At 45.4% G+C, this 12,593-nt stretch overlaps 1 protein-coding gene across 2 annotated transcripts in view; it reads right to left on the reverse strand.

Annotated features, from left to right (window-relative positions):
• Nucleotides 1-12,593, reverse strand: part of kalrna (kalirin RhoGEF kinase a) — a 239,733-nt gene that overhangs the window by 71,613 nt on the left and 155,527 nt on the right. The gene's annotated exons all lie outside the window — the stretch shown is intronic.

Here is a 12,593-nt window from a genome sequence, read left to right on the forward strand (position 1 = left end):
AGAGGACAAAGGGTATCAACTTGATGTTGATGTACCCATAAACTGAACAGGTATGTGGTGCCTAAAGGTGACAAATTCAGCCTGGAGGAACAGGAAAAATCAGCAGCACGAGGACCTATCCTCACCTTTCTTCTTTACACACAGAGAAAACTGAACGTACAGGTACAGCACAGTTTAGGAAGGACATCAGAGAATCTACTGCAGTCTAATACGAGCTCCTGCCTGAGCTCAGTCACACAACTTCATCAGCTTTAGGTGTTAGAAAAGTGAAGATTCTACTTTCTGTTTATTATTGACTGGTGTGGCTCTTGGAATAGAGCTGAATAGATCGCACAGGTGTTCTCTGTGAATGTATACAGAGCATGTGAAAAATCCTGACAGGAGCAACGTCAAAGGTCAAGGTCAACTGTTGCCACAAACAGTTGAGAGGAAAACTCAGCATAAACCTGCAGATTATTCTTGTTAAGTAAAATTACACTAAAATGTAAAAAGAGGTGAGAAAAAATATTTTGTTTACTGGAGAGAAATGAACTTAAACCATATTCTGCCCTCACAGAAACAACTAAAATAATCTCAAATGTGAAACGGCTTCTAGTTTTTGTTGTTTGTAGAAACTACCTGAAACTCAGGTGAACTGAAAACAAAACCTCCAAATGAAATAAAACTCATAACTGATTAGAAAACTATAATAAACTGATCTGGAAATTGTGAAAACTTATCAAAATACTGTGTATGACTTGAATGTGTGGATAAGTTTTGAATCAGACGCTGAACATCAGTGCAGACAGGAGTGACTGAAGACTTCCATCACTGACCTGAATATTGGGATCTTATGTTAGTGTTATCAAAGTTAATGATTCATGTCAGCGTGATAATGAGAGTGAACCTGAATATGTAATCCACAGTTGTAGCCATAAGTTGTGTTCAGAAGTTGCAGACCAGATTGTTAAATGGAACAAACACAGAAGAAGAAACAGCTCCTGATAAAGTCTCCTCTACCACAATGAAACATTCATACAGCAAGAAGGTCTGGGTTCAAACCCAGGCAGGGCTTTTCTACCCTCCCTGTGCTTGTGTGGGTTTTCTCTGGGAGCTCTGGTTACTCCCACCATTGAAAAACATTACAGGTTCATTGTGCCTGTATCAGCCCAGAACACTGCTCTCCTGTGAAAGGGGAGTTTTCCTCACCAAGTGCTGCTCATGGAGGACCAGCTGATTGCAATTTTGTCAAAATTAGATTTTTTGTCCTCATACTGTGAGCCAGACGATCCAGGCGTCACACACTAGCCTCTCCACGTTTATTCCTACCTGCATTCTGACAGCAGAGAGAGCATTTACTCCTTACACACCTTACTCACACTTAAGTGTAAACAAAGTGCTTTCACACACAAATTTATATAACACCTTATCCTATGTACTTTGACATGCAGATGGAGGAGCTGGAGCTCAATCCACTGACATTTTACAGAGAAAACGTGTATGTGTGTGTGCATGTGGTGGGGGGGGGGGGGGGGGGGGGGCACCTCCATTATAACACGAGCTGCAAAACCTTTTTATTAGAGTGCTGTAGCTGTAAGTCCTGGAGTGAGTATGAATGGTTGCAGGGCTGTGCTGACATCAGTTTGTGTTAGCAGAGATAAGCAGGGCTCAAGCCACCAACTCTCCAATTAGTAAGCAGCAGCTCTACCTCCTGATCAATACCAATTTTTGTAACCTGGTGTATACTGCTCGGGTGGTCTGGAGGCAAAAACAGCCATGCAATTCCATCTCTCCAATCATTTTAATGACATATCAATGCAAACAAATAGTGATGTCCAGCTGACACAGACAAAAGCTGCTGCAACAGAAAAAATGAGACACTTTACAGAAAACTTTAAGGGGAAAAAGACAAAAAAAACTCCTTCCATGTTTTTTGTTCTGACTTTTACTATTCCTATTTCCACACTGAGGTTTTTCCGAGATGCAAAACATGTCGTTTAGGAGAATGCTGCAGCAAGTCCTGCAGTGAATATAAATAGTTGCAGGGCTGTGTTGACATCAGTTTGTGTTAGCAGTACTGACAGCGTCAACAATTACCCCAACATAAGCAGGGCGCAGACCTGCCTGTTTGCCCTGGGGGGATCACAAAGTGATTTCTGGCCAGATGAAATATATAATCTCTGCAGTGAGTTCTGTGTCAACCCTAGAGTTTCCTCTTGTTTGGGTGTACCCAGGAAACATCTAAATTTAAGTCTCTGGGATGCACCTAAACTACAGTATAATGGGCCAGCCTGACTGGAATCATGGGCATAGAATTAGCAAGGGCCAGTGGGGAGATGTCCCTACCAATGCGTAATTAGCACCGCACCGGACCCTGATTTGTCATCGAAAACCCCAGAAACTGATTCAACTCACATTCCCACGAATGTTAATACCAAACCTTTGAACACACATACAGGATCTGTCTGGATGCTGTGGGAGCAAACTTATTTGGTCTAATTAACTTGGTCCTATTTCTTCCTGATAACTGTCATGATAACTGACATTACCTTTCTATTTATTTATTATTTGTGTTTAATTTATAATGTATTTATTTGTATTGTACAATTTATTTATATATATTTTTTAGATTTTATTTATCCATCCATCCATCCATTCTCTTCCGCTTATCCGGGGCCGGGTCGCGGGGGCAGGAGCCTAAGCAAAGAAGCCCAGGCTTCCCTCTCCCCAGCCACCTCCTCCAGCTCATCCGGAGGGACCCCAAGGCGTTCCCAGGCCAGCCGAGAGATATAATCCCTCCAGCGTGTCCTGGGTCTACCACGGGGCCTCTTCCCGGTCGGACATGCCCGGAACACCTCACCTAAGAGGCGGCCAGGACGCATCCTAATCAGATGCCCGAGCCACCACAACTGGCTCCCTTCGATGTGGAGGAGCAGCGGCTCTACTCTGAGCCCCTCCCGGATGGCCGCACTCCTCACCTTATCTCTAAGGGAGAGGCCAGCCACCCTTCGAAGGAAACTCATTTCTGCCGCTTGTATTCGCGATCTTATTCTTTTGGTCACTACCCAAAGCTCGTGGCCATAGGTGAGGGTAGGAACGTAGATCGACCAGTAAATCGAGAGCTTCGCTTTTACACTAAGCTCTCTCTTCACCACGACAGACCGGTGCAGCGTCCGCATCACTGCAGAGGCAGCCCCGATCCGTCTGTCGATCTCCCGCTCCCTTCTCCCATCACTCGTAAACAAGACCCCGAGATACTTGAACTCCTCCACATGGGGTAAGAACTCGTTCCTGAGCCGGAGAGGGCACTCCACCTTTTTCCGGCTGAGGACCAAGGCCTCAGACTTAGAGGTGCTGATTCTCATACCGGGCGCTTCACACTCTGCTGCGAACCGTTCCACTGCGAGCTGGAGGCCACCCTCTGATGAAGCCAACAGAACCGCATCATCCGCAAAAAGCAGAGATGAGACCCTGAGGCCACCGAGGAAGAAGCCTTCCGCCACCTGGCTACGCCTAGAAATTCTGTCCATAAAAATTATGAACAGAATCGGTGACAAAGGGCAGCCCTGACGGAGTCCAACACCCACAGGAAACGAATCCGTCTTATTACCGGCTATACGGACCAAGCTCTCACTGCGGTTGTACAAAGACTGAATGGCCCGCAACAACGGGCCAGACACCCCATACTCCCGCAGAACCTCCCAAAGGACACCCCGAGGGACGCGGTCGAATGCCTTCTCCAAGTCCACAAAGCACATGTAGACTGGTTGGGCAAACTCCCACGCACACTCGAATATCCTTGAGAGGATAAAGAGCTGGTCCAGCGTTCCGCGACCAGGTCGAAAACCACATTGTTCCTCCTGGATCCGAGGTTCGACTAACGGACGGACCCTCCTTTCCAGCACCCTGGCATAGACCTTACCGGGGAGGCTGAGGAGTGTGATTCCCCGAAAGTTGGAGCACACCCTCCGGTCTCCCTTCTTAAAGACGGGGACCACCACCCCGGTCTGCCAATACATTGGCACTGCCCCAGATCTCCACGCGATGTTGCAGAGGTGTGTCAACCAAGACAGCCCTACAACATCCAGAGCCTTCAGGAACTCAGGGCGAATCTCATCCACCCCAGGGGCCCTGCCACCAAGGAGTTGTTTAACTACCTCAGTGACCTCACCCCCAGTGATGGTCAAGTCATCTCCCTCGTCCCCAGACTCTGCTTCCACTACAGAAGGCGGGTCGGTGGGATTCAGGAGGTCCTCAAAGTATTCCTTCGACCGTCCGACTATAGCCTCAGTTGAAGTCAGCAGCACCCAACCCGCACTATAAACCGTGTGAGTGGAGCACTGCTTTCCCCTCCTGTGTCGCCTGATGGTTTGCCAGAATCGCTTCGATGCCGTCCGAAAGTCTTTTTCCATAGCCTCACCGAACTCCTCCCACACCCGAGTTTTTGCTTCGGCCACTGCCCGAGCTGCATTCCACTTGGCCTTCCGATACCTGTCAGCTGCCTCTGGAGTCCCACAGGCTAACCAAGCCCGATAGGACTCTTTCTTCAGCTTGATGGCTCCCTTCACCTCCGGTGACCACCATCTGGTTCGGGGGTTACCACCACGACAGGCACCATCCACCTTGCAGCCACAGCTCTGAGCAGCAGCCTCAACAATGGAGGTGCGAAACATGGTCCATTCGGACTCAATGTCCTCAGCCTCCCTTGGAATGCTGTCGAAGGTGGGAGTTGAAGATCTCCCGGACTGGGGCTTCTGCCAGGCGTTCCCAGCACACCCTCACAATACGTTTAGGTGTGCCAGGTCTGTCCAGCATCTTCCCCCGCCACCGGATCCAACTCACCACCAGGTGGTGATCAGTTGACAGCTCAGCTCCTCTCTTCACCCGAGTGTCCAGAACATACGGCCGCAGATCTGATGATACGATTACAAAATCGATCATTGACCTGCGACCTAGGGTGTCCTGGTGCCATGTGCACTTATGGACATCCTTATGTTCGAACATGGTGTTCGTTATGGACAAACTGTGGTTTGCACAGAAGTCCAACAACAAAACACCATTCGGGTTCAGATCGGCCAGGCCGTTCCTCCCAATCACGCCCCTTCAGGTCTCACTGTCATTGCCCACGTGAGCGTTGAAGTCTCCCAGCAAGACTATGGAGTCCCCAGATGGAGCACCCTCCAGCACCCCACCCAGCGACTCCAAAAAGGGTGGGTACTCTGAACTGTCATTCGGCGCATAAGCACAAACAACAGTCAGGACCCGTTCCCCAGCTCGAAGGTGCAGGGAAACTACCCTCTTGTCCACCGGTGTAAACTCCGACATACAGGCAGCAAGCCGGGGGGATACAAGAATACCCACCTCAGCTCGCCGCCTCTCACCGAGGGCAACTCCAGACTGGAACAGAGTCCAGCCCTTCTCCAGGAGACTGGTTCCAGAGCCCAGGCCATGCGTTGAGGTGAGCCCAACTATATCTAGCTGGTATCTCTCAATCTCACGCACTAGCTCAGGCTCCTTCCCCACCAGAGAGGTGGCATCCATGTCCCAATAGCCAGTTTCGATAGCCGGGGATCGGTCCGCCAGGGCCTCCGCCCGACACACACTGCACCCGACCCCTACGACACCTCCTGCGGGTGGTGGGCCTACAGGAGGGCGGGCCCATGTAACCTCTTTGGGCTGCGCCCGGCCGAGAACCACGGGCTAATGCCCGGCCACCAGACGCTCTCCCTCAAGCTCCCTCCCCAGGCCTGGCTCCAGGGTGGGGCCCCGGTAACCCTATCCCGGGCAGGGTAAACTGTTCCCTCGTTGTTGCAAACATAGGGGTCTTCTGAACCGCTCTTTGTCTGGACCCTCACCCAGGACCAGTTTGCCATGGGAGACCCTACCAGGGGGACAAGCCCCCGGACAACATAACTCCTGGGATCACTGGGGCATACAAACCCCTCCACCACGATAAGGTGGCGATTCACGGAGGATTTTATTTATATATTCTGTATTTTATTTTCAATTTTGTATTTATTTTCAAGAGACTGTAGAAGTGCACTACATTTCAAGGTATTCAATGTTTTTTAAGTATGTTTACAAAGTCAATGAGTAATCGTGTTAAATAATCCTGATTTCAATATTGACCAAAATAAACGCTATTAGGATTTTTTCCATAATCGAGCAGCTCTATTCTACGGCCCTCTCAAGCTCTCCCTGAGCAACTGTCTATCTTCTGGAATCTGCAGCAGATTCAATTTAAATTTTATTTATACAGCGACAAATCACAACAACAGTCACCTGAAGGAGCTTTATATTGTAAGTTAAAGACCCTACAATAATAACTGAGCCTGTGCTGGGAGACAGCAAACCTTCTGCCAATGACACATATTAACGTGCCATCCTGAAGGAGTTGGACTACCTGTGCAGCCTCTGCAGGGTCCAGGTATCACCTCATGTTACCAGCAGTGACTCTGACTCTAGCCAAATGCAGAACTAGTGAAAAACGGCCAGAAAAGATGAGGAGGGAAAAATGTGAGTGTCGTCCACCTGTAAAACCATTCCTGTTTGGGGGTTGTCCCTCTTGTGAACCTTTTGTTAATTTCATGAACACCAAAGCAGCTGAAACTGAGTAACACATACTTACTGACCACATCAATATCTCAGAAGTTTAACTGACTTGATGCTGAACTCTGATTAAAAAGTGTTCCTGTAATTTTTTTGAGCAGTGCATTGGTTTAAATTTTTCATTATTCAAGCTACTGCTTTCTGCTTCTTGCCACCTTGTTTGCTTTAGAAAATGTCAGCGACTGTGTGTTAATGTGAGTAACCAGGCAGACTTCGGAGGGATAAAGATCTCCTAGCAACAAGGAGCCCGTTTCTATAAATGTACAGGTGAATTTAGACCTGACAGATGTTCTCCCTCACTCTCTCACACGTGCACACACTCACACACATAAAGACATTTTCAGTTATTCTCGGTCATTACGCTTCTGCTCAGGCTTAAGGCAGAACTATGCTCTTGAAGAACCAAATTTGATCACTTTGGTTGCATGGCATGCTTTTTGTCATGTAGTGGCTTTGGCAGGTGTGATGGTCTCCAGTCCCCAGCAGGGACCAGAGATTTTGTAGTTTACTTCAGTCTTATCACAACTAAGTGGTGGCAGAAACAGCACAGTCCCTTCAAAACAGGTCCCTTCAGTATGACCGTGAATGTGTGAACAAAACAAAAAAGAGTCTTTAATTTTGCTCATCTGTCACGCATGTGTTTTGAATATGAGTGGAAACCTCAAAAGTGAAGGACAGCTCAAACGTGGATGCAGACACATGTAGTCTTTAAAAGATTTGCTTTGGTTACATTTCTCACAGTGTGTAATTTTACTGTCATTCTTATAAGTAAAATAGTTGTCTTTGTCAGAATAAAAACTGTAGAGCAAACTGCACGAAACACTAAGAATTGTGTTTTTTGTCAGCAGCAGCGATTAAAAAAGTCTTTGTTGTTTGTGTTCATCTCTGTTGCTTTCTGTCATATGACCTCTTTCTGTGCACTGAATACGCACACATGCATGCACGCGCCAGCTTGTGATGGTCATATGTTCAAGAAGGGCAAGACAGTGTTCAAGAGAAGGAAAGAGAAGAACAAGCAGAACCTGCTGTGAACAGGAAATTTTCACGTCATTCACTGGCACACTGAAGATTTTCTTTGTGGAAGTCAGAGGTGGATCTGCCTTAACGTTTTCTGTGAGCAGAACAGCCTTCAGTTATCAGCAGCTGAGCATCAACCAAACAATGATAAGATCCAGCACTATGGATTCCTTTAGAAGCACAAAGAAACAGCAAATCTGTTCCTTTTAAATGCAAACCACTCGAAAACACTCAGCAATCACTGAACTTACAACAGCCCACTTTCAAAAGTTCTATTCCACGTGTCAAACTCAAGGCCCGTGGGCCACATCCAGCCCACGATATAATTATATATGAGATAATTTCATATTATTAATGGTCCACTGGTAAATAGCTCTCCCACCAGTTATACTACAAATCCCACTATCCACTGCAACAGCTGCTGCATAGGCCAAGACATGTGTACTAACCCATTTTCCCATGTTGCCAATGACACATTGATCAATGGTCAGCAGATTAAAAACATTGGTTAGCATTTTTACATTGACATTTAAGCTAGCCTGACCCCCCACAAAAAAGTGGACTTTGAAATCAGGTGGGAGACAAAAGACCAGTTCACTGACATCGGAGAAAAAGCCATCTTGTGTGAGGGAAAGCACAGATTGGTGGGACAGATGCGGGAGAAGATGCATCACACAGCAGGAAACACTGCGCAGCAAAGTCCTGAAGACAGAACACGTCACAGCACAGACAGGAAACTTTATACGAGGCAAAGGTTTAAATCACCAGTGGTTTTGGTCTTTCTGGAGGAAAAAGCTTCTGAATTTGGTGACGTGCCTTATCACACAGGTGTGATGAGCTGCCTGAAGAAATCTGTCAGTTCATAGAAAGTAAAGTAAAAGTCTCAGCAGGGCTCCCGGATGAAAGGTGGCTGTGTGAGTCGTCTTTCTCTGCGACATAATGAAGCACCTTAACGTGTTAAACCTGCAGCTTCAGGGACGGGACTGCGTGATTACGCACATGTATGATGCAGTGAAAGCTTCTCAGGAAAAGTTGCACCTGCCGGAGGCGCAGATGCAAAAAGGGAATTTATGCCACTTTCCATGTTGCCAAGAGTTCACAGAGCAGGTTTCCAGCTGCGCTTTTTGTAAACTGGACAAACTGCTCAGTTTACGCAGCGTTTTTCCGACTTTGAAGCTCAGAAATTCACATCACAGTTTTTACTTGAAAAAAACTGCAAATTATCATCAGCTTAAAAGTTTCTCATTTTCCCTGATGTTAGTTTTGAAGAAAAAAATCATTTTTATATTTCATTTAATGTGTTGAGGAAAAAGTTGCTGTAACCTTGCCATTCAAATTCATATTTCTGGTTAAAATATTTTCAGTTGTAAATGTTCAATAAATGTTAATCCTGTTCGGCCTGCCAGTCAGACCGTGTTTTCAATTTTGGCCAGTCCTGTGATCGAGTCTGACACCCCTGTTTTATTCCTGCCACTTGTGCTCCTGCATTAACACAATGATCATTTCAAGACCTAGTGGAGCCAGCCAAGAACGACCTACTTTATTCATGGTGGAGGAAAGAAATGGGACAAGTGAAGTGACCCTTCAGTTCTCACTTTTATTATTCACATATTCTTCATCAGCCTTCTCAGCAATACCAACATCTGCCAGGTTTATTCTTCTCTTAGCATCACACTGATCTGTGCTGAGGAGCAAATAAAGTCCAGAGGCAATGTGATTTCATGGAAACACACAAAGCAGCTATTATTTATTCAGTAATATCATTATCATTCCTTTCAATGTGCCTCAATCACTAATATGTTTGCAGAAATGTTCAACGCGCATATGCACACCAGCTAATTTTTTTCTTACTTTTGTGCATATATTAGTCAGTCAGAATCCTTATAAAGGCTCCTGGACACTATCTGCAATCTGTGTACTGCTTCACTCTTGATTTGTTTGTATAAGGAACCAAGTTTACCTCAGTGAGGATGAAAGTGCCCTAAGAGAGGAGCCTGACCCCTAGCAAAAACCAAAAAGTAGGAAAATTTTACAACAAATTTTGAGGTGGCTCGGGCATCTGATTAGGATGCCTCCTGGCCGCCTCCTGGGTGAGGTGTTCCGGGCATGTCCCACCGGGAAGAGGCCCCGTGGTAGACCCAGGACACGCTGGAGAGATTATGTATCTCGGCTGGCCTGGGAACGCCTTGGGGTCCCTCCGGATGAGCTGGAGGAGGTGGCTGGGGAGAGGGAAGCCTGGGCTTCTCTGCTTAGGCTTCTGCCCCCGCGACCCGGCCCCGGATAAGCGGAAGAAAATGGATGGATGGATGGATGGAATTTTACAACAAAAGAAACTGAAGCAACAACATCCAAGGAGCAAAATGGAATAGCACACCTTTGTTCACTCTTGGATTATTCAATTCAGTTCAATATGATTTTATTTATATAGCACCAAATCACAACAGCCACCTAAAGGCACTTATTTTACAAATGAGCAAACACTTCCATCATAGCAGGTTTCACTACCATATTGTAAACCTTTCCTTTCACACTTGCTCCCATCCATCTGTCACAAATCACCCCCCCACTCCAATATGGCTGCACTCCTTTCTTCACCTCTCTTGTGCAATGTCCGTTGCTTTGAAAGGTTGACCCCAGATATTGAAACTCATCTACATTCACTACCTCTACTTCACTGTTATGCCTGTCTCACACTCATTTGCATACATGTTCTGTCTTGCTTCTACCAATTTTCATTTGTCTTGTCTTCAGGCTCTCTTCCACCTGCCCTCTACTCTCACTACATTTCAAATTCAAATTCAAATTTGTGATTTCGTGTGATGATTTAGGTGTATTACAGTGAGGGGTTAAAGTGGTCCAAAATGTCATTCAGTTCAATTCAATTTTATTTTTATTGTGCCAAATCACAATAACATAAGGTAAAAAACCATACAATAATGCAAAGAAAACCCCAACAATCAGACCCCCCCCCCCCCCCCCCCCCCCCCAATGAGGAAGCACTTGGTGACAGCAGGAAGGAAAAACTCCCTTTCAACAGGAAGAAACCTCCAGCAGAACCAGGCTCAGGGAGGGGGGGGGGGCATCTGCTGCGGCTAGTTGGGGGTGAGGGGAGAGAGCCAGTTTTATTAAACATTTAAAAATGAGTTCTGATCACCATCTCTATAGTTGATTGCAAAGTACATACACAAGAAAATATTTGTGCATTTAATCTTTGTCTGCATTGTATGCTTTAGATTATGCATTAGATTTATAAATTCCTCTTTTCCTTTGAATCTACAATGGAAACATCAGAAGCTTAATGAAGGAGGTCAGTTGCTGCTTTTCTCTCTTAAAGACCACATTTATCATTGAGAACAATTCTGTGTGAGCTTGAGCTGCACAAATAACACACTGCTTGACTTGACAGGTTGACAGTGCATTATTCAATAATAATTACCATACTTATTAGCATCTCTCACCAATTATTGTGTGCTTGCTTGCCCTCTTGACAAAGGTTTAATGATGAAATGACTGAAGACAATGTGTATGGGCTGAACCATAGTTAACAAGTTGGGAGGGGGAAAATCTCTAGACCTGCCACCCAGAGGCTGGGATGCCACAGCTGTAGAAGATGGAATAGTACCTTACTTTTAGAGCAGATTAACTATTGTGATGATTCAAATTTAATTGGCTCATTTTGTTATGACCTGAACACAGATTAGATGCCCTACAAAACCACCACTGAAACTCCCAACAGACCAAGCTGGAACCGAGGAACAAGAACAGCAACACTGAAACCACCAAAACCAGTCAACCATTGCACAGGTCGAAAAATGTAAGAGTAAACAAATAACAAAACCAGAACAAAAGGTTTAGCTGTAAGAAGATACTTTTTTATTCCAGTCTTAGCTCCCATGTGCTGACTTCATATTTCTAAAAAAGAAAAGAAAAATGTTTTTTATGCATTTCTTTGGTTTTCTTTGCTGTGCTGAACCATGACTCCAAAAACCGAGGTTCATACCAAACCTCGCCTATGACTGTTATTTACTGTTCCACTACTTGTGGATGGAAGCGTGGTGCATTCAGTGAGGAAAAACATCAGCATGAGCTCAGCTGCACAACAAAGTGTAGCAGTCAGGATGTTAAAATAGTCATTTATTTCCTGTCTAAACAACAGCACTCCATACATGCAATCAAGAAGTTAAATAAGACACTGAGCACATGAGTGTGTTTATGCCATTTATTCTGAATGACTGTTCTGCATTCTACTTTAAACTGGCTTCATTCAGTCTGGACACTCAATCTATTTATTTATCCTGTCTCTGTGTAGCAGCTAATGGCCCGTTTCCTCTATGTCTGCGCGCGCGCACACACACACACACACACACACACACACACACACACACACACACACACACACACACACACACACACACACACACACACACACCCTGTTTAACCATTAATCTCCCTCCTTACATTCCCTTCTGCTGTGAAGCTTTAAAGTCAGCAGCATGTAGGATCTGAATCTGAATCAGTGACCTAACAAACTGAAACAAATTCAACACTTTCCTCAGATTTGAAACTCTGAACACCTGCTGTACCTTTAACATCTTTATTCAAGCTGCATTATTTTCAAATGGAGGCTGAATTTTATAAACTGCATGTCAACATTACATGTATCAACACTGAAGGAAGCTCATACTGAACTTGAACACAATTCTGGTGATCCTTGGTCAAAACAGAGGTTAATGTGTGGAGTAGATTCAAGAGCCAGTTTAGAAGACTGATGTTAATCCTTATATCCTCAAGAAGCAAATTTCACAGGCTGAAACACAAGTCAATGTTGAAGTACCAAAAATTGCAGTTCCTCTAATGTCTGCTTCAAACTGACTCTAAAAGCAAGTTGATCTCTATAGACTCCCATCTTCAAATGTCCTACAGCATTAAAAGCATGTTTACAGCTGGGTACAAAAGCAGTTTTTATCTCTATGGCTAATTTCACCCTT

This window comes from Archocentrus centrarchus, unplaced genomic scaffold (assembly GCF_007364275.1).
Source record: "Archocentrus centrarchus isolate MPI-CPG fArcCen1 unplaced genomic scaffold, fArcCen1 scaffold_36_ctg1, whole genome shotgun sequence".
Lineage (NCBI taxonomy): Eukaryota > Metazoa > Chordata > Actinopteri > Cichliformes > Cichlidae > Archocentrus > Archocentrus centrarchus.